Source organism: Pantherophis guttatus, chromosome 1 (genome assembly GCF_059756535.1).
Source record: "Pantherophis guttatus breed Tessera chromosome 1, ASM5975653v1, whole genome shotgun sequence".
NCBI classification, from domain to species: Eukaryota; Metazoa; Chordata; class Lepidosauria; order Squamata; family Colubridae; genus Pantherophis; species Pantherophis guttatus.
Window position 1 is genome coordinate 29,231,823 of NC_142063.1, and position 26,241 is coordinate 29,258,063.

Sequence of the window (26,241 nt, forward strand, 5' to 3'; positions counted from 1 at the left end):
CTGCTTTCATCAGACAGGTTGGTTTGACCATCCCCTCCAGATGCTGCTTTGTGCACCCACAAAGAGACCCATTTTGAGTCAGGATTAAACCACTTTTCCATACCTATACTTAATGATCAAATTATGGTTGAGGCAAGTATATATTTTTCTCCTACAAAAATGGCTTCCACTTTCTATCTTTGCCATAAAAGGACCTGCAATGCTATTTCAAATCTTCCACGGTACCACTTTTGAGCTGATTTTATTGTTGAAATGGTAGACAGTGCAAGTGCTAATTTTTGTTGCCCTTCTTTTCTACACTTTCATTCTGAAGCCTCTTTGGCTGTCCACACTTCCCAATCTGAAAAAGCTTAGTGGGAGAAGCTTCCTCTTGGTGCCTTCTCCTGGAGAGCTGGATTGAAGTTTGGGAAGCTAAGGAAGCTGCAGATTGCTGGAGAGATGATTGTAGGTAACAGGACATCTATGCATTAGGACTGCCTGCTTCACCAATGAGAATGTTTTTTTAGAAAAATTCAGGGGAAAAATTGACATTGCACTAATTTAAATTGCATTGCATAAACAGTAAACATAAATCAGCTTTCTTGTGTTAGCAACATCCAATTCTGTTGTACCACAATTCTCATTGTTCCCAGTTGACATGGCCACATTGTATGCAGATTACAGTTGTTGTACTTCAACATATGAGGAAAATAGAAAATTCAGAATTGCTTGTGAGGTCTGTGGAACAGTTTTAAATGTTCCACTCCTCCCTAATCACATCCTTTGCCCTACCAGACTGTTTATTCATTTAAAGTCCTCCTGATCACTACTTTGGCTTCTCAAGAATGGCACCATCAGGCTCCTGTTGTCTTTTCTTTTGTTTAGACTCCACTGCCAGGAGCACTAGATGTCAGATCTCATTTTAACTCTTTGCTCCCCTGATCCCAACTGAAGCCAAACCTACCAGTTGCTCTGGGCATGGAGGCATTGCTGTCAACTCCAACAGGAATTAACATGTTACATGTTCCAGTTAGGGACATCTGAGATACACAATGGAACAGATTAAAAAGCTTCCAGCCTTAAAGCTTCTGTAGAGATGACCTCTCAGATGAAATGTGTGGAGAGTTATCTGAAACATTGGGAAATCCACCCACAATGGAACCTATTTTATTCACTTTTTCCTTCTTGTCAACCCTCCACCCTAAACCAAACTTCCATTCTTCTTGGAGTAATGACTTGCTTCTTAAGACTATGGAAGTCAACGCAATCTTATTCACCTAATATGCTCCAAATGTGTTGGATAATATCTTCTCTCAATTCCAACAGCACAGTCAACTGATGAAGACTTTTCATCAGCCACTTAAAAAAAAAGTAAATAAAATGGGTATATTAAGTCTACTGGACATTTACATGCTGAAGAGAGATCTTAAAAGCTATATTGGACTGCAGGTTGACTCAGAATCAACTATATAAGCAAGTGGCTAAAAAAGTAAGGTAAGTAAGGTTTCCAAGTCACAGAAAATAATTGTTCTAATATGTACTACCAGTTTAGCTCCCACTTCAAGTATCCAGATTTGATGTCCCATTTTAATAATGATCTCAAGAAACTGAAACTAGTGCAAAAAAGGCTAATGCAGATGATCAAAGGCTATATCTGCCCAGAAAAGATGGACCTACATTGTATTGACAGAGAGCACTTCAAGAAGAAAGAATTATTAAGAGAACAGTCCTAACATTTTGTCTTCTAGTAAGGTTGTTTACCATGCTAACCATAACATGCTCTCAAAATTCCTGGGTTGACCAGCTCAAAAACCCGGAGAACTCTATTACGGCATATCCCATGGTTGGGATTTTTCCAACTTCAGTCTGATTATGTTATATTGTATATTAGATGCAATCCATTGAAAAAAAGTCACTTATATTAGCAACATTTCAGATATAGATATGATGAAATTCAGCTGAAATAGCTGTATTTGGAAATCCACCCCAATTCCATAAATACTACCATAAGGCATCCCTGAAAGATCACAGTATCAAAGCTTTAAAATTACCTATATTCAATTTTTAAGGCCCATTTTAATTCCTGCCTGACTCAAACTACATTGCCTATTGCTTCACATTTTTCACTGTGAATACTGGTCATCACAAAAAAATGCATGAAGTCAAAGCAAGTTTGGTGTTTCAGGGCTACGCAAATATGCTGAATTTATTAGGCAGGGGAGGGGAAGAAAACATGGCAAAATTCCATGCTAAAAACTACCTTTTTCCAGGAAGTAAAAACATCCTTAATAGTATCCAAAACAAAGTTTAATAATAAACCAAACAAAACTTTCATCTTCAAAATCTGCCCAGTTTCCAGCACATGTAAAAAATAAAATGGAATTGTGATCATTTGAAATTGACATATTTTCTACATCTGGTCTGAATTATTCTTTCATAACACTGCCTTGCATATAATAAGATAATTGCTTGCAGATTTTTTCTTCTTCTATAGAACTTTCTCTTAAAAAGTAACGTTTAAAAGGAATGGAGATGGAAGATAAGTTATGCCAGAGAATCTGGATCTTCCATCATTTAAGCTCCACCAGGCCCTCTTTTCAAGGGCCCGGAGTCTCACCAACATGGAAATAGAAATGACATTCATTGTTTCAGGCTGTCTATCATTATATATCTGATGAAGATATAGGTCCAATTCTTATTATCTGAAAAGTCTGAAGGCCAAAAGAGAAGAGATTACATAATATAAGCCACATGTGCTTCTTAGTTCAACACACACCTAGAGAAAAATACATTTCAGTATTAAAATGATGCAATTAAAATGAGCTGCTACAAAATAATGTATTTGGCTCACATGAGCACAGGCTTGCTGCCTTTAAAATATGATATTTCTTTTCAGTGGAAACTTTTTTTTCTACATGTATCTGTATACAGGAATTCCAAACTGGTACATTCCTAGCATGAATTACATTTACTGTAGAGTTTTGACCAATTAATAGCACTGCTTTTCTGCACAAAACACCAACCAATTTCAAAGCTACTTCTACAGCAAATGCACTTATTTCCTCTTACAATACTGCTACAAAATAATTATCTCACCTTCTCTAGGTTACATGGCAAAAAAAAAAAAAAAAAAAGCTCATTGGCTAATTAAGTACATACAAACTTCTAGCTTTTGAACATTTGGCTGGCAGGCTCTGAATAAAATACTTTGCTGACAAAATAACACTTTTACATGGGAAATCTTTCCTTTCTATTCATTAAGAACTTTTTAAATCCATGATTGATCAATCCAATAAAAACTGCAATCCTCACACTGCTGTCTCCGGCTTAGTATCATATGAGCTTCAGCAACATTTCCCAAGCAAATGCCCTTCCAAGTATGCTGGATTTAAATTCCCATAGTTCCCAGCCAGCATGGCTAGTACAGCTGGACCATACCAAGTTACATAAGAATGTATTGCTGGAAGACATCTTAACCTATAAGGCAGACTCACTCTGAGAGCTTTCTTACTCCAGTCCTTAGGTACTACTATCCAACACTGCATCTTTTGACTTTTTCAGCTTAGTGCAGTGATGGCTAACCTTTTTGCCATCGCGTGCCAAAAGCGGGGGAGTGCGGGGGGGGGGGGGGTTGCACACGCGCGTGCCCACACCCATAATTCTATGCTCCTCACCCCCTGCATGTGTGTGTGACCCCTCCGCGCTTCCCCCGCTTTTGGCACGCAATGGCACGGTGGGTCCAGTAGGCCAGTTTTTCGCCCTCTCCAGGCTCCAGAGCCTTTCTAGGAGCCTGGGGAGGGCAAAAACAGCCTTCCCCACTCCCCCAGAGGCCCTTTGGAGGCCAGAAACGGTTTGTTTGCTGACTTCCAGTGGGCCCAGAAGGCCCGAAAATCAGCTGGAGCTGAGCTCGTGTGCCCACCAATATGGCTCCACGTGCCATCTGTGGCACGTGTGCCATAGGTTTGCCATCACGGGCTTAGTGCATGAGCCACATTATTTTCCAACCTTACAATATACAATCTGTTTCCCCACCTCTTTCACTTCTCTGCCTATCAAAAACCTGGACCTCATCTAACAGTGGAGACAATTTTTTTTCCAAAAATGGGGGAACTGGACAGTACATGCTTACTTATCCTTGTTATACAAGTGTCACATGAAATCTACAAGACGCTTAATAGAGTTCAATCTGTTCCTCCTTTCTCAAGCAATTCTTCTTTTGTTCCATCTTAAAACTCTTGACTGTGACAGCCTCAGAGCTTCAATATTGAGTTTCCCCCCCTTTTCTTTCCTTCCACCATCTAGGTTTTTGCAGCATCATGTCTGAAAAAAGATCTGGATATTTCAAAATCTTACAACAATTTGAATATATTCGGTCTTTTTTTTGCCTGATAATAGATTTTTGGATTCTTTTATGAATCAGAATAGCTTAATTATTCTATTTCTAATCATGTTGTGACTAGGAAAAGATACCAAACAAATAGTTTGGGCTAAAGATTAGGGTCCTAGAGTAGCATTGAGGAATCCTGAATTCTAGTCCTGCCTTAGGCAGGAAACCAGCTGGGTGATTTTGGTCCAGTCTTTCTAAAGTCCTGGACAATGGCAAATCATTTCTGAAAATGCTGCCAAGAAAACTGCATGGACTTGTTCAGATAGTCACAGCATGCGTGCACACACACAAACACAAATACAGAGGATAACATACTGTTTAGAAGATCCCAATGCATGCATCCATGTTTTAGTAGGTCAATGACATCATTGTGACATCAGCAACCACAAAAGTATTCTCTATATTCATCTAGCTTAGCCACAAACACATCTTACAAGAGAAGAAACAGACGTTTCATCAACATAAGGCATTTGCAAATAGTAGTTTAGATTCTTCATTCAGTTCTGGATGCTATTTTTCAGTTATAAAGAAAAAAAGAGAGCAGAAGAAAGATATATGGAGACACATAAACCCAGCATAGCTATTACTTCAAAAACTAAAGCTGGCAAAATTAAAGTAGTTGAGGAAACAGGTGGAATCTTTGCACAACTCCCATGCACCCAAATGGACTGAACATGGTATACAGTGCCTGACACTAAACAGAAGCCTTTTGTGATCATGTGATATAGCACAATATTACTGATAAACTGCAGAGACAGGTGAAGGTAAACCATTTCAAGATCAAAATGCTCTATTTTTGAGTTTGGTCCAACCATTCCAGGAGTGTCAAAACACCTCTTTTATAGGTATCACCTGAGACTGACAATGGTCAAAATACCCATTCCCAATTCAAAACAGCTCGAAGTCTACATCTGAAATGTATCTGGAATCAGAAAAAATCTTTTTGAACTCAAAACAGCAGTTCAGTCTGCACAATGCCTTGTATACCTCTAACAGGTTTTACTCATGATGTGTTTGTTTCTCTACAGTCTTCCTGGTTTTAGGTTACCTCTTTGCCACCTGGTTTCACGTTTCTTTCTTACCATCTTTTCAGGTTGCTTGTTGTTTTCCCAAACAACGCGCCATGAGCACAAAGAGCTGCTTACGCAGCAAAAAGCAATGCAGTCATGAGCAAAAAAACCAAATATGAATATATTGCTGGTCCCAAAAGGTAGCAGCAAGAAAGCCACACAGCAGACATTTTTATACTACTGAAGCTCTCAACAATCGAGAAAGTCTGTGCGAAAACTTTGAGGTACATTGAACAGCAGTATAATGCAGAATGCTTAGCAGTGGCATTTATGAAAACAAATGTAAGGTATGCTTCTCCATTTTTGTGTAGTAATAAAATTAATCTCACAAAGCAGTTGTATACTGGAAGAGACTTTTTATATACACCCCCCCGCCCCCCAAGCCATGATCTGACTTTTAGCAGAGCAACCTGGATGCTTAACTAAGCATGCTGGGTAAAATTGTGGCTTATTCAGCAAATGACTAAATCATGGTTTCTCAATCTATAATAGGTCCATATGCATCTGAAATAGGAAGACATAGGATGCCAGTTTTTTAGAATGTCCCAAGGATCTTCTGTGATTATGCAACTTGAAATCTTTCGGACAAAAGGCCAGAGATAGATTTTACACTTTTGACAGGCAGATCCACTCATAACCTTGTTTGTTTTTCTAAAGACCTCTGGATCCACATATGACATCCTACAATGCAGAGATAGTGAGCACAGGACATTACTACTTTTAGATGCCAATAGAGGAACACATTGTGAGGGGTTAGTTCATTTTCATTAAATAAATAACAAAGGCAAGAATGGCCAGAAATCATGGGTAGGTTAGGATCATATTGCATTTTTCTCTTTAGAATGGTGTGTAGACCAGGGGTCTCCAACATTGGCAACTTTAAGCCTGGAGGACTTCAACTGCCAGAATTCCCCAGACAGCAAAGCTGTCTTTGCTGTTCTGGCAGTTGAGGTCCTCCAGGCTTAAAGTTGCCAAGGTTGGAGACCCCTGGTGTAGACCACCTCCTTCCATAGCAGAGATATTGTCAGGGTTCAGCTACTGAGAGGTTGACTGGTTAGGTTGCAAGTCTTCATTGTTTCTGGCTCTCTCGGTAATAATTTGCATGTCAATTCTAAGATATCTCAGTGGTCAGGACAAAGGACTGTCCTTGAACCAATGAATTCCTAGAGAGCAAAAGAATGTAAGAACAATGTTGCTGGGAGAAGATCAAGGTCTTTCTAACTCAGCAACAGCTATCCAGCATAAGACACTTCTCAAAAACTGGGGGCATGACTATCACAAAGTGTTGTATCTTTTTATTCTTGATGAATGTATTTTATTCTTGTTATGTACACTGAGAGCATATACACCAAAGACAAATTCCTTGTGTGTCCAATCACACTTGGCCAATAAAGAATTCTATTCTATGAGCATAACTGTTATCACACAGAATCTGGGGCTCAATATCAATCAGATATCCTCCCTTGACAAGTTTGTCTATATACACTAACACGGTCATAAAGAAAAGGCTTAAGGAAGAAACAAATGGCAGGGCACTGAAATGTAATAAAGACATCTTGACAATTCTATTAAAGTTGTAGTACAGGTAATTCTCAATTTACAACCACAACTAAGCCCAAATTTTATTTGTTAAGCGTGTTTTGCCCCCATTTTACAACTTTTCTTGCCACATTTATTTAAGTGAATCACTGCAATTGTTAAATTAGTAACAGAGTCATTAAGTGAATCTGGTTTTCCCATTGACTTTGCTTGTCAGGTGGTCGCAAAAGGGGATCATATGACTCCGGGACACTGCAGCAGTCATAAATGCGAGTCAGATGTCAAGCATCCAAATGTAAATCATGTGACCATGGGGATGCTACAACGGTCATAAGTGTGAAAAATGGTCATAAATCACTTTCAGTGCTGTTATAACTTTGAACAGTCACTAAATGAACTGTTGTAAATCAAGGACTACCTGTGTATATAAAACAAGCACAGTCACCATTGACAAATGAGAGAGTTGGTGTTAATGTAATTGTGAAAACACTAGCAATTAAAACCTAGGACTTAGGACATTGTTGATTAAGTTCACACATTGTACTAGGTGACAGCAAGATTTACTTGTATTGGCTTAGGATGTTGCATGAACTTTATATTTTCTTCAATACATCATGGCTCAGCTTGATGGAAGAACCCCACCTGGTGTCTGCATAATAACACCCTAATGCACAGACCCGGACTTCTTCATCAAAGGCTAATCTACCATTTTCCAGGTGTCTCTGTAAAATGTCTTAGTTCAACATTATCACATCTTTTGATGCTAAACTGAAACAGCTATTTCTTCAACAGATGAAAAGGGTATGCTGGGAAACCAAAGTGGAGTGGAACTCAAATGCAGTTTTTCTACAGCTTTTATTCCAAGAGCAGTAATGTTGGTTCAGATCTGGGCCTCAATTACTGCTTCTAAAGACTATAAGGTCTCCTACAGTCTTAATACTGTATAAAAAAAACCTGCTTGGTAATTGTGACAACATTCTTGCAAAGTAGGATCAGATGAAGAACTAAAATAGATGATGCTTTGGTCATATCCAATCACCAGATCTATAGCAGACATGAAATTAGAATAATTTCCATTAAGACTAATGCTGAGCTCAACACATTCCCATTTTTTCACCCACCTCCACTTCTACAAGTAAAGGTAAAAAGCCTAACCTCCCTCAATATGATGGGCACAAGGTAAGTTGGCCTACAATTCCCATGAACCTCTACCAGCAGGGCTAATGTAGTGCAACAGTGCCTTTGAGGCTATCAAACTGCAAACTTTTAACTGTAATCTAGTTTGCTAAATAAGGGTGTTTGTACTTTTATCTATAACACTTCAGAACTTGGCTATAGTCTTAGTTCAACAACCAGCAAGTTGAATTTGAATCTAAACACAGAATGAACCCCAGAAATACTAATAGAAGAGAAAAGCCTGTTGCAGCTCTGCAGTGCTGAGGTTCACATATGAGCTCTGAAAAGGACACCCTCAAATACAGATTCCTCTGTACATTTCGGTGGAGTCCTGGGTGATCTCTGAGCTTGGTTGTTTGCTTGCAAACACTTCTCTACCTGACTAGGTAACATCTTCAATGCTAATTAAACATCTGTAAGCAAATAACTAAGCTTCGAGACCACCCAGGACTCCATGGCTCAACCCTGAGCACCTCTGAGATAGGGACCTATTACAACTACAAGTAAATGTTCACCCTTATCAAACATCCCTCCAGGACTCTACTATAGGACCTGTCTCAGAATCTCTACTAATCCCTCAGAGCAACACCACCCATCTTTCTTATCTCCAGACTACCAGAGTTACCCAAAGCAAAACTGCTAAGATATTAAGCATGGTTGGGAGAGAAAAGTATTCAGGGGAAAAAAGAATGAGGTGCCTGGATGCCATTCTAGATCACGCACACACAAAGCTGCTTATTTTGATTCTGTCTCCACAATCACAACACAGTTATACATACTCAAGTCCCATCCTAGCTCTGGAAGGAAAAACACTGACTTCAAGGCACTGTTGGGAGCTCACCCTTTCTTTCAAAGAAACTGAATGAAGCAAGCAATTGAATTCCAGCATTAAAGGGGAGGCCACCTCGGGTCTCCTCAAGCCAAAGGAGGGTTTTGTCTTTTTTTTTTTTTTTTGGCCAGCTCTGGCCGTTTGTGGGAAAGTCCAGCTAAGTTCAACCTGAGCTCACCTTGCGTTGCAACTTTTGTGAGGAGAGCTCCTAAAGGTTTAAAGTTAAGTATCTCTTTTTGCTTGCGACGTTCTGAGAAGCTTCTATTTCTGCCCCGCAATTTTCCCAAGCGAGTGGGTGGGGGGTAAATTGTTCAAGCAGACCCCACGTATAATACTCGAGTCCCGGCACACCGATTTGAACCATCCAAAGCTTCCAATCAAGGAAACCTTCATTCTCGCAGCTGGAGCAAAGCGTCCTCCTGCCCCACAGCTGCTGGACACCCCCGCCCCCCTCCGCGCGCCCTACACTTCCCCCGTTTCACACAATCAGATTCAGACAATCCTGTGTCTCAAGACCCCCCCGAGCGCTTCCTGCAATCCCTCCTCCACCACCACCACCACTCCCCAATTTCTCCCTCCAATGGTCCTGGCTGACTGAGGATGCTAGAAGTTACCGTCCGCGCATCTGAAAGGGCACCAAGCCGGAGCCCGCCAAAGAGGAATCGGGCTGGCCTCCCCTTTTCTTTCTGGGAAAGCCCACTCCCACGAGAATCGCCGCGTCGTCTCGGCAGCTTCCTCCACCTTTCCGGCCGTTATCAAAAAGCCGTCAAAGTTTCCGCTGGTCTCTGAGGAGACTGACCCTAAATCTTGCCGACACCGCGCGCCCCCCCCCCGCTCCACCCGCAAGCCTTGCCCCTAGTTGGAGCCCCTTCCCAGAAAGGAAGCCTTCCCCGACGCTTCTGCCCCAGACACGCAACCCAGAAGGCGCCCCCTGCGCGCGCTTCGCTTCCAAAGAAAGCCGAGTTTGGCCAGGAAAGCGCGGCGGGGGCACCCCATCCCGCTCGCCCTGCTCTTCCTTCCTTCCTTTCTCTCTCTCTCTCTCCCCGGCCCGGGCTCTGCATTCCTGTTCCCCAAAAAAAAAGCAGCGGCTGAAAGGCGCAGGGATTCCCCAAGCAGCCCACCGGGCGAGCCGAGTTCTTACCTCCGCCGGAAAGGAGAACGGCTTCCTAGGGCGCTACTGCCGCGCCTCCTCCCCGTACTCTCTGTGGAGGGAGCCTCGGCTCTGCTTCGCTGCGGCGGCTTTTTTTTTCCTTTTCTTTCTTTTTTTTTTTCGCCTTCCTCGCTGGTGCTACTCTCGCAGTTACAACCGCTCCTCCCTTCGCCCTGTTCTGGAGCCGACTGGAGCCTCAATCACAACACATGGAAAGAGCCAAGCTGGGGACCGTACCAAGAGCCGCTGACAGGGGGTGGCCGGTGCTTTGCGCTCCGCAACGTGGTCTCTGCTGCAGCGAAGCGGGCCGAGCGCTGCCCCTGGGCGTATCAGGACCGCGTCTGAGATCCAGAACCTCCTAAACTAGCTCTTGGCTAGGGGGAGAAGGGCGCCAAGTGGGTCTTTTTCTGTGGCTCCCCCTCCTCTTCCTCCCTTAGTACAAACCCTTCCCCAAGCATAACATTCTCTCCTAAGAGAATGAGCGTCATCCACAGCTATGCAGCAGCTGGATAGGATTCGTCAACCTAAGAGGAAAAGATGCCCGAGTCCGAGATGGTCGCCTTCGATCCAAAACTTAAGAACCTTCGGGAACTCGACTCTAGGATTCGGGGTGGTTATGGAAACAGGAGTGAACGATATTCTGCAAGTGCTCAGAGGAACTCTTGTTACTGGTGCTCCAAGGCCCTTTAGGGATGGTGGTGGTAGTTCGATTGTCAAGGAATGTGATTTTGAGTGTCACAAACAAGTTGGTAGACCTGCGTGTGTGAATATAATCGCTATGGATATAATAGTTGCTATGAACAATACGTTTGGGGGTTTTAAAATACGTGTTTGTAAATAGGTACCGTGAGATGAGGAAGTACAAAAGTATGAAGGCTATTGCTTTTTTAAAAAAATTCGATTTATATGCCGCCTTTCTCTGGAGACTCAGGGCGGTTTACAGTGCGTTAAGCAATAGCCTTCATACTTTTGTATATTTATACAAAGTCAGCTTATTGCCCCAACAAACTGGGTCCTCAATTTACCTACCTTAGAAAGGATGGAAGGCTGAATCAACCTTGAGCCTGGTGAGATTCGATCTTAATTTAATTGCAGACAGCTGGTGTTAAATTACAGTGCTTAGTCTGAGCTATCCAGGCTCCTACAATGCTTAATGCATTGTAAGCAGCCTTGAGTCTCTGGAGAAGGGCAGCATATATAAATCGAACTATAAATGAATGAATGAATGAATAAATAAATAATAAATAATAAAGTGGGCCAATTAAATGAGTGATATCTAGAGTGGTACCACCCAGGGGTGAAATCCAGCAGGTTCTGGAGAACCAGTAGCGGAAAGTTTGAGTAGTTCGGAGAACTGGCAAATACCACCTCTGGCTGGCCCCAGACTGGGGTGGGAATGGAGATTTTACAGTATCCTTCCCCTGGAGTGGGATGGGAATGGAGATTTTGCAGTATCTTTCCCCTGCCACGTCCACCAAGCCACGCCACGCCCACCAAGCCACACCCACAGAACCGGTAGTAAAAAAAAATTGGATTTCACCACTGGTACCACCAGTGGTACCATTACTTCGAATTGTTTCACATGCCTGGTGTGTGCAATTTGCTTTTTATCTGATTGAGCATTACTTGACTTTGCAACCTCATGTTGGTTTGCATAAGAAATCATCAGTAGGCAAAGAGTCTCTGCAGAGCCCACTATACAGCCAAAGAAAAGGGAAGCAGCAGAGGAGAGTTTGGAGAATGTGTTATTTAGCACATGGAAACAACCTAAAGGGCCAAAGTTGTATAATTTATTCTATGTTTTACACATACACATACATGATGAATGTATTTTTACAATGCTTATGATAATGATCTATCACTGTTGTTGTATTTACCGCACTGGAGACAAATTCCTTGTGTGTCTAACCCCACTTGGGCAATAAAGAATTCTATTCTATACAGTATTTGTATTTTATTTATATCCTACTTTATTATTTTTACAAATAACTCAAGATAGTGAACATATCCTGAGGTTTCCTGCCTGAGCAGGGGGTTGGACTAGGAGAACTCCCGGATCCCTTTTAACTCTCTTATTCTGTTATATCCAACACAGCTTCCTCTTCCTATTTTCCCCACAACAACCTTGTGAGATGAGTTGGACTGAGAGTGATATTCCAAGGTCACTCAGCTGGCTTTCATGGCTATGAAGAGACTTGAACACACAGTCCCCTGCTTTCTAGCTTGGTGCCTTAATCACTAGACCAGCGTTGGTGAATCTTTTTGGTACATGCATGCGTGCCGGCCAACTGGTCTTCTGGTTTCTGGTGCACATGGGCATGCGAAGACAAGCTGGCTGGCACACATGTGCGCACTGGAAACCGGAAGAGCACCTGCCCGGTGCGCATGCCGAGAAGATGATATTCTGGTTTCCGGCGCATGCATGCGCATGGCCCACCTGCTCTTCTGTTTCTGCATGCATGCGCGTGCAAAGACCAGCTGGCTTGTGCACATGTGCATGCTGGAAACTGAAATATCATCTTCCCGGTGCGCGCATGTGCACCGGGCAGCTGCTATTTCGGTTTCCAGCGCCCCCGCGCATGTGCAAAGACCAGCTGGCCAACGCACCAGAACCCGGAAGAGCAATGGGCGACGGCTCACATGCCCAGAGAGATGGCTCTGTGTGCCACTTCCAGCACGCGTGCCATAGGTTCTCCATCACGGCACTAGACCAAACTAATCTTTTCAGATCAATGATCAGCCTTATAAGGTGAGTTTCATGCCTAGTAGGAATCTGAATTCATTTGGCTGGAACTGGTCTCATCATATCTGAATCAGTGGTGGGTTGCCCCCGGTTCGGACCAGTTCTATAGAACCAGTAGTAAAACTGGAGGGAAGCTCTGCCCACCGACTCCGACGTCATCAGAGGCCCCGTTGCAAACCGGTAGTAAAGGTAAGTAAAACCCACCCCTGATCTGAATTCTGGAATAGCCTTTGTAGAGAAACCCCCTTGACTGACAAAGTTATATAAAGCCTTTTTATGTTTAGCCTCCTCACTTGTTACATTTTATTTTTAATGTCTTTATCAGAGCAGTAATTGCCTTACTGTTTTGGCTGTTATTACATTATATTTCACTGCATTTCTTATGCTACTGTTTTGTGAGAATGCCTTTTTAATAGCCAGAGGAAACCTTGAAGCTTTTTAACCAAAATAGTTTTATATTTAATGTTCTCTAAAATATTGATAAACCGGAATTATCCCCTTATTGCAGAGAAGATGCTGAGAGGAATGCTCCAACCTTATATAAATCTACTACTCTGGAGTAAGTCTTATATAGTTGAGTGATGCTTGCTTTCAGGGAAGAAGATAAAGCGCTGCAATTTTATACTATAGTCTGTAAACCTAAGTCTGAGAATAAGTCTTGTTCACACAGGGAGGACTTGCATTGGCAAAAGCTGAGCGGTGAGGCTACAAAACAAATTACTGCAAAGGGACGGGATATTCACCAAACTCAGCAGTATGTGTTTCTCTGTACTGACTCAAAATGCTGCATTTGCAAAGCAAGTTTGGTTGTCAACCATGATTGACCAACTATTATGGCTAAGCCAAAGACAAGCAAACCGTATAATGTTTTAGAGTGCTACATGAATCAGATCATTACACTATAACAGTTTTGTTCTGATTTAATGTGTTTTGTGAACAAATCTATTGCAGTTTCTAAGGCAGAGCTTATGGAATAGGAATATTCTTAATTGGCCAAGTAGTGATTCGACACACAAGGAATTTGTCTTCGATATATAAGCTCTCAGTGTACATTCAAACAGCAAGGTGATAGGTCATAGATCATAAATTAGCACAGTGGTCTTACTCTGGGCAACTTTGAAATAGGTGGACTTCAACTCCCAGAATTCTCCAGTCAGTATGCTTAAAGGTTCTTAAAGATTTTGAGGCTGAAGAACACTGGTTTAGCAAGTGTGAACACAGCTGCAGTAAACTGTAGAGGCAGAATAAGTCAGTAATTCTACTGTATATGGAGAAAGGCAAAAAGTGATATATTTATAGGAAGCTAAGTTTATGTGAAACAGACAGAACTGTAAGGAGGGAAACATCAGGCTGTAACCCAATTATTAAGTATATGTAAGTTTTAGGCGTTCTCTTCAAGATTATTCTTTTCTTCTTTCCCTCTAGACCAGAGATCTTCAAACTTCTTTCCCTCTAGACCAGAAATCTTCAAACTTGGCAGCTTTAAGACTTGTGGACTTCAACTCCCAGAATTCTCCAGCATAGCTGAATGGAGAATTCTGGGAGTTGAAGTCCACAAGTCTTAAAGCTGCCAAGTTTGAAGACCTCTGCTCTAGACAATCTGCTCTCCCCCCCCCCCCCGTATAACAATTTACAGTGTGTAAGAAGGGATTGTTTTTTATATACTACTGTAAAGGCCATGTTACATACCCAGGTCTGTCCACATGACTCCCAGGCCATCTAGATAAATCCTGGCTATTTACCTGCCTGCATGGGAACTATAATAATTGGAACTTAAAATCTGTAGTTGGTGCATCTGGGGCTACTTTACTTTTACTTTTACTTTTATTTGATTTATATACCGCCCTACTCCTGAAGGACTCGACGGTGAACAGCCAACAATAAAATACATACATACAAAATTTAAAAAGCAGAGATAAAATCAAATTAAATAGTTTGGCCCAGACAAATTTAAAACCCAATCAATTTAAAACAAATTTAAACTTTGACTATTAAAAATACTAAAAAATATTAAAAATGTTTAAAAAGAGGGAGAAAGTTAGGCCAGGCCCGCCTGGTGGAATAAAAAGGTCTTTAGAGCGCGGCGGAAGGTGCGCAGATCCGGGATCCTCCGTATCTCCGGGGGGAGCTCGTTCCAGATGGTAGGTGCCCCCACAGAGAAGGCTCTCCCCCTAGGGGCCGCCAGTTGACATTGTTTGGCCGACGGCACCTGGAGGAGCCCCTCTCTATGAGAGCGTACCGGCCGGTGGGAGGCTATTGGTGGTAGTAGGCGGTCCAGCAAGTACGGCTAGCATCCGTACCCACCAGTAGTGTTAACAATAGAGACAACAAGAAAAGAAGTGATGAGTTATGCACTTGATTTAAAAGGAATGACCACTTAATTCAATGCCAGGAACTACCAGATCCTGTAATGTTTGCATTTTTAATACATTCACTATGATGAAATCTGGCACATAACAGGATGCAGGTGAATAATAATGCAAAGTGCTTCCTACAGCGAAATCTCCAGTCATCATCATCTGAATGAAAAAGAGTCACATCATCTTTTATGGTAGGTAGGTAGGTAGGTAGGTAGGTAGATGATAGATAGATAGATAGATAGATAGATAGATAGATAGATAGATAGATAAGAGAGATGGACAGACTGTTATAATGTACAGGAGCTCGGTAAAGAAAATGCAGACACTGGTAAATAGTATTGATGAGTGTCAAAATTCAGGAAAACATTTGCCTGGAATGACTCTTTCCGGGCTTTGTGCTATGCTACATCTGCTCAAGTAGAATGAAAAGTCTTCTACAGAGTCAATCAGCTGCCATCCGTAATTTTGGCCCATGTTATTTTTTGCATAATTGCATCCCAGCAAACAGCAAAGTGAAAAAACAAAATCCTATACAGAGGGAGTGAGGAAAATAGTTTCTGCAATATATATATATATATATATATATATATATATATATATATATATATATATATATATATATATATATATATATATATATATAGGGTGGAGGGGAGGCATTGCATGGTAAAATCCCATCACTACCACAACTAATTGTGGTATAATAAATGTTTGCGCTGGCACAATCCCATGGAAAAGTTAAGTTAACCAGCCTTTCCTCTCCCAGGTACTGTGTAGCTTATTGCTTCTAAACATCTTGCTGTTTCTCTCTCACCTTGCAGACCTACTTCTTCACAAGACATCATTTGAAAAGGCCTGGGCAGTCCCCAGCATACTTCAACTTGCAGTGATTTCTTTGGCGCAGTGTCTCGTTCTGTATATCTTGCCTTTTATTAGAAGCTAGAGTTAAAGAACTTGTACCTCCAGATACTGCTATGGTAAAGTCTCAGCACTGGTCACTCTCTCTGACTGAGGTTAGGAATTACAGTTCAACGACCCCAAAACACTTCCAAATACTTCATAAAAAAAGAATCCCTTTTCACCCTTACGGGTGGTCTGTGACTTCCTCAATTTCGGGTTCTCTCCCAGAGGCCTGGGAGTTTGAGGGTTCTGTACAAGATCTTAGCTGTCCTACCACTGCACTCTTCTGGACAGAGAGAATCAGAATCAGAATAGAGCTGGAAGGGGCCTTGGAGGTCTTCTAGTCCAGCCCCCTGCTCAAGCAGGAGATCCTTTATCATTTCAGATAAGTGACTGTCCAGTCTCTTCTTAAAAACCTCCAGTGATGAAGCATCCACAATATTTGAAGCTGTTCGATTGGTTAATTGTCCTCACTGTTAGGATGTTTCTCCTCAATTCCAGATTGCTTCTCTCCTTGATTAGTTTGCATCCATTGTTTCTTGTCTTAACTTCTGGTGCTTTGGAAAATAAGTTGATCCCCTCTTCTTTGTGATAGCCTCTCAAATACTGGAATACTGCTATCATGTCTCTCCCCCTCCCTCCAGTCCTTTTTTTTCTGGACTAACTCTAGAATGCTCAGATGTCATTCCTGCGATCTATTTGAGCCACTTTCCCAGCTCAGGAGTCAAAGCCCCAAGTGCTTCTACCACAGTGGGATCACTTTGGCCTTTACTTTCCACATCCTCTTCAGTTCCTCCTTCAGGCCCTGGTCCTTCTATAGTTTCTCATATTTCTTCTTCTTGATTTGCTATCACTTGGCACCACTACACCTATCATCATCACCATCTTCTGGTCTTGGTCTACTACCAAGATCTCTGGTTTATTGGCCAGTATCTGCCTGTCTGTCTGTATCTGGAAGTACCACAGGATCTTAGCCCTCTTATTCTCCACAACTTTCTGTGGGATCCCCCATCTAGACTTAGAAAGTTCTAGCCCATGTTCTGTAAAATGTTTCTGTACACAATGCCAGCCACTTGGTTGTGTTGTTCAGTGCCTGCATCTTATAGCTGGTCACTGTGTTGGACTGTCTCTGAGGCCTCATTGCATAATCTGCATCTCAAAGAAATTCTATTACTGGGTGATTACAAAGAAGTTGTGGCTCTTAGCTTTGATCATGATTCCATATTGGTTTTTTGTTTTTGTTTTTTCATTTTCTCCAACATATTTCCCTGCATATAAAGCCGATATAATGGGCTGGGTTCATTCATTATAGTAAGTCAAAAGTTCAGTGTATTCTGGACACCCAAGCAATGCAGTTTGTAAAGCATGGGGTTTGACTACACTTATATGAACCAGCTAAATATGGTTCATTCAGCAAATAGTGTAAAACAAACTATAGTTGAGAATGATGTGTAAACCTAAAGATTCAGTTTAGCGAGGGAAATTGATTCAAAGGAATATGAGGCAAGAGAAGGGTAGTGCTTTATACATTGTTAAAAAGTTGGCATAGTATTTGTATATAGCTGTGATCTTGCTGTTTCTCTCTCACATGGCAAACCTATGGCACGCATGCCCAAAGTGGCATGTGAAGCCATGTTGCCCGGCACTCACGGCCTTGCCTGTTTGTCTTCTGGGTTTCTGGTGCGCATGCGCGTGTGATGATCAACTGTCCTTTGTGTGCATGGCAGTGCTGAAAACCAGTGTGTGCATGCATGCTAAGCAACTGATTGTCGGGTGCGCATGCATGCCAGAACCAGGAAGTTCAGCTTTTTTGGGAGCGTGATCCATTTGCGTGTGCGGCAGTGCCAAAAACCAGCCTGCACATGCACGCCGGCCAGCTGATCATCGGGCGCTAGAACCCAGAAATTCGGCTTTTCTGGAGTGCGGCCCCGCTGAGCATACATATGTGAGTGCAACATTTATATGTTCGCCATCACTGGTATATGGTAAGAGATACTAGATGAAAAACTTGATACGGCTTTGCTACGCTGTAACCAATTGGCTTTAGTAAAGTGTACTTTCAATAGTGATGGAGTCAAGAGTCTTTCTTTTCTAACCGACCAAGTTGGGAGGGCTGACACTTGTGGTAATGATATTGAAACACAATTTCATTTATATCCTATCTTGCCTTTCCATTCACACGGGCCTACATGGCAGCCAAGACTTCCTACCATCCTGCATATAGGTAATCCTCGACTTAGGATCATATTTGATGCCAAAATTTCCATTGTTATGCAAGGCAGTTAGTAAGTGAATGGCACCCCATTTTATGACCTTTTTTTTTTTTGCCATAGTGATTACATGAATCAGCGCAGTTATTAAGTGAATCATCCGGTCGTTAAATGAATCTGGCTTCTTCCATTGACTTTGCTTGTTGGAAGCTGGCTGGTGATCACATAATTGTCTTAAATACTTGCCAGTTGCCAAGTGCCTGAATTTTGATCACAAGACCATGATGCTGCTGCAATGGTCATAAGTATGAAAACCAATCATAAGTTGGTTTTTCAGTGCTGTTGTAAATGGTCACTAAAGATTGGTTGTAAATTGAGGACTACCTGTACCCTGTTCAGTTCCAAAAAAGACTATGAGCGGGTTACGGTAATAATAAAGTAACAAAAATAAAACCCAAACCCAATGATAATCAATGTTCTAATGAAGAAAACAGTCCTAACGCTTCCTCCTGTAGTAAGTAGGGTAGCCATACCCATTACTTGCAAAAGAACATTAAATTCAGTGGTGGGATTCAGCCAGTTCGCACAACTTCAGGAGAACCGGTTGTTAACTTTCTGAGCATTTTGGCAAACTGGCTGTTGGAAGAAATCATTAGGGCAGAGAACTGGTTGTTAAATTACTTGAATCCCACCACTGATTAAATTGTTGCAGAAAACGATTTACAATAAATCTGTAGCCTAAATTCCCAAGCACTCCACATATAAGTAGTAAATGAAAAGAGAACAGATAGAGATTACTCATGTTCAGGAGCTCAAGAGCTCAAAAATACAATTGAGCGGGTCCAGAGGTATTTCACGAGAAGAGTACTCCACTCCACTACTCACAATACGATTCCCTATGCCACCAGACTTCAAATTTTGGGCTTGGACAATCTGGAACTGCGCCACCTGCGGTATGATCTAAGCACAGTACACAAAATTATCTGCTACAATGTCTTACCTGTCAAGCTTACTTCTTCAGCTTCAACCTCAATAATGCAGAGGCAAACAATCGGTACAAACTCAAGGTAAACCGCTTCAAACTCGATTGCAGAAAAAATCTCAAGAATACCCTGGTGATAACAGCAGATCAGCCTTACTGGCTGCCTTGGCACAATAGGCAGGACCCAATTACTCAATTAACTTTTTTTTTTTTAAATAATCTTTATTTATATTTTCCATTAAAAACAAAGGAAAAACAACACATCACATAAATAACAAACAAGACAACACAACAGCAACAAACAAAAAAAAAAAAAGCAAGCATATCTATAAGAAGTACCTTAATAGCCTAGTATTCAATTACTCAATTAACTTTGATCCCTTTTTTTGTCTGCGAGGAAGGTGGTTAGAGTTTGCATGAAACCAGACAGTTGGGTTAATTGAACAAAGGCTCAGGGCTAAAATGAATTTTGGATTGTGATGTGAATGCAGGGCAGCGCCTACCATCCCAGGCAGCAGCATTCCTATGAATTAAGGAATTAATCTCTCCTGTGTGCAGAATGAGCACCAGCTAAAATCTCAACAGCAAGGCCCACCCTGAGAGAGGTTCTCCCATCTCTCCCATCAATAGATGTTCCTATTCATTCCATTCTATCTGTCATACATTCACCAGTTGCAAATATACAGCTGAACATCTAAATCTCATATGTACGGAAAATTGCTTGGGAGTTATCATTGAGAGTAGCAAACAGAATCTCCTATGTTATACACTGTAGGCCAACCAGGAAGACTGGATAAAAAGCTTTCTTGGTCAATTTGCTACACATTCCATTCATACTCAGATCATACGCCTCCAACTTCCTTCAGGCTAGATAGAAGATACAGTTTTTCGAACTATTTACATGGGATGCTATCATGACTTCGCTCAGACTGGACGGGTCAATGTTTATTGTTCCAGTTCTGGGGGATAGTTGACAAGGATTTTAGAAGTAGAATGAATGCCTTAAGTCTCTGCGGTACCTAAGTCACATGTGTCTTACATACACCTCAAACATCCCACAAAAACAATATTTTCCCTCTGAAGGGTCTCTGGAGGCTGTAAAATAATTGGTGGGGCTTGTGGATTGTGTAGTTGTGATTCAGAGGGGGAAAAAGATGGATTATATTCCAGTTTGCCATAAGAAAGAATGAATGGAAAAGATTCCCCAATTGTATAGAATAACATGCATAGGATTTTTTTGGGAATGGTGACACACCATAATGAAGATGCCCCATATTGTTATATTGGTTTACAATAGAGTGACTGTACCATATTCTGACTTTTCTAGAAAATTATAGCATCAATTCAGGAAGGCAGTCTTCCCCAAGCATGCTTTCTCCAACCAGCTCATGCAGATTAGTAAACATAGAAATTGAAGCCCAAGACTTACAAAATTTACGAGACCGCCTTCTGCCACCGATAGCCTCCCACCAACCAGTACGCTCCCACAGAGAGGGGCTCCTCAGGGTGCCGTCGGTCAAACAATGCTGACTGGTGGCCCCCAGGGGGAGAGCCTTCTCTCTGGGGGCACCGACCCTCTGGAATGAGCTGCCCCCGGAGATACGGCGGATCCCGGATCTACGTACCTTTCGCCATGCCCTAAAGACATTTTTATTCCAACAAGCCAGGCTGGCCTAACTCTTTTAAATTGTTTTACTTTTTAAACTGTTTAATTATGGGTTTTAATACAGGGGTGCTTTTAATTGTGGGCCAAATTAATTTAATCGGATTTTAATACTGTTTTTAAATTTTGTATTTCTTGTGTTTTATCTGTTGGCTGTTCACCGCCCCGAGTCCTTCGGGAGAAGGGCAGTATATAAATATAAACAACAACAACAACAACAACAACAACAACAATAATAATAATAAAAAATGAAAGCTCTAAAAATGTGACCTTTTCAATAGGCCATACAGCTGGACAATGGGGTGTTTTGTTATTGTTCTTTAGTTGTATTTTTTTGTTTGTTTTAATGTATTGCAGGTCACCTATGCTCATTTTGGCAATTGATATCAGTTAGTCAGCCTTATCACTTGAGTTAGTAAATAGATTAACCAATGAATAAATACATCCAGAGGACATCAGATTGAGGATGACTTGATTAAGATAAACCTTGCCTCACAAAAGCAAGGCCTCTCTCTGTGGAGTGAGCTAAGGGTATTCATTAGGGAGAAGACCCACTTCAGACTCTGTTTTGAACCACGGCAATCCAATTGCTGGAGCAACCGCTCCATCCATCTTTGAAGTGATTGTTTTCACTCTAACATCATATAACATTTCGACAGAGGGAACATCTTAGAAAAAACGAAGCTCCCCCATAATTCTACCACCATTTACTTCTTCTGCAAAGGACGTATCTAAAATGTCCTTTCCTGTGATGATGATTTATTCTTAGAGATGGAGAAAGCTTTAGGATGAAGGGGAGGTTGGGGTTAATTGGTCACAAAGTGATTCATGGCTCCCCATAGAAGTGGGGAAAGTAATCTTTTAGTGAGAATTCCAGTGGGGAGGTGTGTCCTCTGAGTATTCAAACAGCAATTTCTCCAACTCTTTGAAAAAGTGTGAGAGAGGGGACATACAGATGCATATGAACACAATCCATATTACAGATAGAATGGAAATAAATTTTCACGGGAACTCCCAGCAAATAACTAAATACTAATTTTAAAAAACTTGAATATACAGGCAGTGGCCCTCTGCCTACTAAGCCCTAGCAATGCACGATGCGCCAACTTTCCACAACTGAGTTTTTTCAACTTGTGGGAGAACAAATAACATTGTAGCTGGTATGTGTGTCAGGAATTGTAATTTGAACACTTCTGGAGACTTTAAATTGAAAAAGATTGGAGTATAGGTAGTCCTCATTTAGCAACCATAACTGTGATTGGCAACTTAATCGAAGTAATTGCTAAGTGAAACCACAATCGTGCTTATGTTCTTACTTCAGTTTTCCTTTGCTTTACAGACCTGTGAATGTCACAAATGCAAGAACTGGTCACAAAATTACTTTTTCATTTCTATTGTAAAAGTCTGAAAAGGTTACTAAATGGGGCATGTGTACAAAAACATGATAATCCAATGTTTTCATGCATTTTTTTTTTTTTAATGTGACAGAACCTTTTTCAGGGATGAATTTGCTTCCCCTGCAAGCACACTTTGGAGCAGTTGAAAGTAGCCCAGGGTCTTACCTCAGCTGACAGAGAAACAAACCTAACTGATCAACATTAAGAAACAAGCTATGATAGTTTGCGCTGATGTCACCAGTACTGATCAAGATGGATGGGGAACAAGAAACATGGTTGAGAAATGAACAGTTAGAGTTCTAGCCGTTGAAGAGGTTTGCTTTTGTTAGAGGAGTCCCTACAGGATTCTCATCCACAGTCCTTCTATCTCTCAGCAAAACAGAGCTCAAATGACAACCAAGGGAGCTGTTTTGGCTATCATAAAACTGATGGAGTCTAGGTCACACCGAAATTTAGTGAAGCACTCAGGACTCAGCTGCGTTTGACTCATTAGCTACCCTCCATCCCCTGGGAGTATTAAATACAGCGCAGCGTCCAAGGGGATATTGGCTTGATACCATATTTGTTATATATATTTCAGCACAGACATCAGAGGCAACTCAGGTCAGAGGTAATGGCCTTATTCAGAGTTTTTTCTGTCCCTCCTGTTCCCTTCTTTGAAGTCCCCGTGGTGAGTTGCTGAAGTCTGCAAGTCCAATTCTAGACTAAAGGTTACAGAATGTATCTATCCACCAGCGGAAAAGTTATATAGGAATGACAACGCACAGCCCTCACAACCATTGGATTAGCAACTGTTTGTAGCTACAATGGCACTGAAAATTGTGACTTACAACCAGTCCTCGTACGTATGACCATTGCAGCACCCCCCACCCCACCCCCAGATCATATGATCAAAATTCAGGCACTTGGCAACCAGGATGTATTTAGGATTGTTGAAGCGTTTTGTGCAGAGGTGGGTTTCAGCAGGTTCTGACTAGTTCTGGAGAACTGGTAGTGGAAATTTTGAGTAGTTGGGAGAACCTGTAGTAAAAATTCTGACTGGCCCCACCCCCATCTATTCTCTGCCTCCCAAGTCCCAGCTGATCGGGAGGAAATGGGGATTTTGTAGTACCCTTCCCCTGGATTGGGGTGGGAATGGAGATTTTATAGTATTCTTCCCCTGCCATGCCCATCAAGCCACGCCCACCAAGCCACACACACAGAACCAGTAGAAAAAAAATTGGAAACCCATCACTGGTTCTGTGGTCATGCAATCATCATTTGTGACCGTCCCAATAGACTTCCATGAAGCAAAGAGAACGGGGAAAGCCAGAATCACTTAACAACTACATGATTCACTTAACAACCATGGCAAAAGTTATAAATGAGTGACTCATTTAACAATCACCTTGCTTAGCAATGGAAATTCTAGTCCCTATTGTGGTTGTAAATTGAGGACAACCTGTATGCAACTATTTCTTCTTCTAGAAACCCTGGGAATTATAGTTCCAGAAAAAAAAAAACTTACCATGTTAACTATTTTCAACTAAGTATAGTACCTGAGTTTCTTTTGGAAAAGCTATAACAAAATGTATTGGCACATACTTATTCATAGCATATGTTTACTCTAGTCCATATTGTTTGGCTATTCAGAGTGGTTGGAGTAGATACAAAAAGTGCTATTAATGTCAATTTCTAGTAGTTCCTACAGTGCCTGGGTATGACAGAAATATTTTATATATTTTTTTCCTTACAGCTTCTTCTTAAAAAACATACTTTTCCCACCAGTTTTTTATAGCAGGGAAAACAGCTTCTGTATCTAAAACAGTCCCCTAGTTGGAGCATAAACCAACTATAAATCATTAACATACCCAGTGTCAATGAACACTGCAGGAGAAGAATGTTATAATCAATCTAGGCCACTCAAAGTCACTGCAAGAGTGAGATGGGTGACATATAAATTTAATAAATAAAATCTATCATGTCAACCAATGGTGAAATCCAATTTTTTTTACCACCAGTTCTGTGGACGTGGCTTGGTGGGCGTGGCGTGGCGGGCGTGGCTTGGTGGGTGTGGCTTGGTGGGCGTGGCAGGGGAAGGATACTGCAAAATCTCCATTCCCACCCCACTCCAGGGGAAGGATACTGCAAGATCCCCATTCCCTCCCCACTCCTGGGGAAAGGATATTGCAAAATCTCCCACCCTACTCTGGGGCCAGCCAGAGATGGTATTTGCCGGTTCTCTGAACTACTCAAAATTTCCACTACCAGTTCTCCAGAACCTGTCAGAACCTGCTGAATTTCACCCCTGATGCCAACCCTGCACTACATCAGGGTTGGCATTAGTGAATGAAAAAAACCCTGACCTGGTATTTAATAAGTCCTGGCATGATATGTGCAGTCCATATACCAAAGAAATGCCACTTATAATGCCAAGCATTCATATGCTGACCATATATATCTGACCAAGAGCCTTGGTGGCGCAGCAGACTAAAGTGCTGGTTAAGTAACACCAGCTGCCTGCAATTACTGTGAGTTCAAATCTCACCAGGCTCAAGGTTGACTCAGCCTTCCATCCTTCCGAGGTAGGTAAAATGAGGACCCGGTTTGTGGGGGCAATAAGCTGACTTTGTATAAAAAAGAACACTGCTTGAGGGGGGGGCGAAAGCCCTACTAAGCAGGTATATACAAAAGTATGAAGGCTATTGCTTAACGCATTGTAAGCCGCCCTGAGTCTCCGGAGAAGGGTGGCATATAAATCGAACCAATAAATAATAAATAAATAAATATTTCTCCCAGAAAATAAGATGGTTTTCTACAATAGATATTAAATCTCCAAAGAGCAAAATCCCAGTGGCATATCTAACATGCACATAGCTGACATAATTAAGATTTTTTTGACTACTAATAGTGATAGGCTTTCCTCTTTCTGAAACAAAGAATAAGAGTACCATTTCAGCTAGCAGCTGCTGGAAAAGTATGGCAAGGTGCTAAAACCATGTGCTATACAAGATGTTTTCCATTCATGTTGCTTTCAGGTATGATGGAAGACCCCGTCCCAACCCAATGTTGGAGTAAGATTCAACTTACTTCATGTTTTAAATCTGGAAAGAGAGAGAGGTTTTGCCCCCAGCTATTAAAAAAGGATAAAACCAGCCTCAACAACCTACTTGATATTAAAAGCATGGTGTGATCTTAACCTATAGTAAGGATAGGTAACAGTGGTGAAATGTAAAATTTGTTACTGTGGGCGTGGCTTGGTGGGGGTGACTGAGTGGGCATGGCCAACTTTTTTTTTTTTTTAACTTTTAAAACCATTTTTTTCTACAACCTCTTCGACTGAAGAGGTTGGGAAAAAAATGCTTTTAAAGCTTCTGACGATCCCAGCTGACTTGCCTGATCCACAGAAGCTTTTTTTCCTTTTAAAAACATTTTTTCTATAACCTCTTCGGCCGAAGAGGTTGTAGAAAAAATGCTTTTAAAAATAAAAAAAAAGCCTCTGATGATCGCGCGGCTCAGCTGAGCAATGGGAGCGGGGGCAGGGATTTTTGCTACCGGTTTTCTGAACCACCCGCCTCCATCGCTACCAGATCAGGCGATCCGGTCCGAACCAGGAGCATTTCACCCCTGGTAGGTAACCAGATGCAGATCACAAGTGCCAACCCCAGTTACCATAGTGGTTAAAGATTCCACCATCAGAATTTGTTGATTTAATGGGCAATTTTCAGCAGTTTTCTTCTGAGTAGAAAACAAGCAGTAAAATAAAATGGATATGCTAAGCTTATGCAAGACTAAACACACCAATTTTCATTCTTAAAGCCCTCAACCTATCCCCAAAAGAGAAATATTGTTCCTTGTATTTCCCAGACCAATTTAC

At 41.6% G+C, this 26,241-nt stretch overlaps 1 protein-coding gene across 2 annotated transcripts in view; it reads right to left on the reverse strand.

Annotated features, from left to right (window-relative positions):
• The window catches only part of FRMD6 (FERM domain containing 6), a 135,171-nt gene that overhangs the window by 59,886 nt on the left and 49,044 nt on the right, over positions 1-26,241 (reverse strand). Inside the window, exon 1 of one of the 2 annotated variants that reach the window (XM_034433396.3) lies at positions 10,122-10,375. The exons of the other annotated variant lie outside the window; for it this stretch is intronic. The gene's annotated coding sequence lies outside the window, so the exon portion shown is untranslated. Of the gene's footprint in view, positions 1-10,121; positions 10,376-26,241 lie in introns of those variants that run through there. 2 annotated transcript variants of the gene reach the window in all.